Here is a 1,734-nt window from a genome sequence, read left to right on the forward strand (position 1 = left end):
TTTACGGTCTCTGCAGGGTCTTCATTTACTGGCATGTGTATTGAGACATGCGGATATGCCAAGGCGGAACAGAGACAACATAACATAATGTCGAGCCGTTCAATTCTACTCCACTTCCACCTTCAACACCAACTCTGTTAAGGTCAAAATAATATTAAAGCAAATAATCTCTAATATTGTCATATAGATTGCTTTTGATTTTCTCAATGTTTCTTATGCAGATGATCGTTGGCTTAACTTCCGATCGCATCCAACAACATGGTGCTTCTTCAACATAACCATTAGTTTATATGATTACAACATTGTCAAGTTCTAACAAATGATGGCTATGATGCTTCTGGTACAGAAGGCAGTGATCGAATTCCTTCTACAAACATCCCACATCAAGACGAGAAGTATAATTATCATCAGTAGAGTTTAGGTCTCAAGGGTTGATCACCCTTGAGCATTTTTTGATATATGGTTGGTAACATTCAAATGCATCAATAAAGAAAAGTCAACATTCTCAGACAAAAGATTGATGGAAGAGCACGTTTATCGCGGATCTTAAATGCGTTCCTTAGATTATTTACAATTAAAATTAAAGAAAAAAATGGCATTAAACTAAGATGCGTGACTTAATTAGGAGATGGAAGGGACGTTCCTTACCAGTACGTGTCACAATATTATAGGTATTTTCTCTTTTTCCTCATAGTTTTGGTTCTTTTTGCATTAACTCCAACTTAACTTAATTACTTTAAAATTCACTAAGAACCAAAGTATGGTTTCACCAATAAACATGCTCTAAAGGAGCTCTTAAAATAAGCATCATTTGGAAAATAAACAAAAAATGGAAGACTTTTGTTCATTGTCAATGAAGAATTTTGTAAAAGCTTTGGTATTTTCACAAAGAATAACCCATTAAATTTAAACATTATATGATGAAATTTAGTTAACCGCAATGAAGTTAAAGTTTGAATATCACAACATCAAACAGTTTTAATCGTAAAAGTTGATTAACAGAGAAATCAAAGAAATAATAATTTAAAAATAATATACAGTAAATATTTTTTGATGATAAACATAAATTCTTAAAAATATCTAATGTTTCATAGTGTTTTGTAATTTTTTTAAAAAATTCTATGTATCTTATTAATATAGTTAAACTAAAACAAAAATTGAGAGAAATTAAATAATTATATTTTTCCAAATTTTATTATAATTAGACAAGTTTATAATTTTTGAAATGAATTTTAAAATACGTAGACAATTACGAATCTTAATGATATTTTTAATTAAAAGTAAATTAAAAAATTAAAATAAATTTGTATTATTATTTTATTTAATCGTCCGTCTGTGGGACGGGTTTACCCTGATCTATATCTATATATATAAAGTTGAAGTATCTGCCTTCTCAGGCGTCTACGTCACTTTGGAGATGGGGGCTTTCTCGCCACGTGTCGATTTCAACACCACCGTTTTGGCAAGTCAAACCGAGGAAGTTAATGTCGTTTCCTTCCACTAACATAACAAAATATTCTGATATACAAGCCAATAAATTTCTAATTATCCTTCATATACGCTAAGCTTAATCATTTTCCATTATTGTGATACTGCTCAGAGAATCATTGAGGCATATACGATTAAATAAAAAACCCAACTTCATCTCTCCCATCTTCAAAATCAAGACTCAAACCACAATATCAGAACCTTCTTCTAAGCTCTCCTACGTACGTATAATCTAGATCTCTAACA

The sequence above is a fragment of the Brassica oleracea genome, chromosome C6 (assembly GCF_000695525.1).
Source record: "Brassica oleracea var. oleracea cultivar TO1000 chromosome C6, BOL, whole genome shotgun sequence".
Taxonomy (NCBI): domain Eukaryota; kingdom Viridiplantae; phylum Streptophyta; class Magnoliopsida; order Brassicales; family Brassicaceae; genus Brassica; species Brassica oleracea.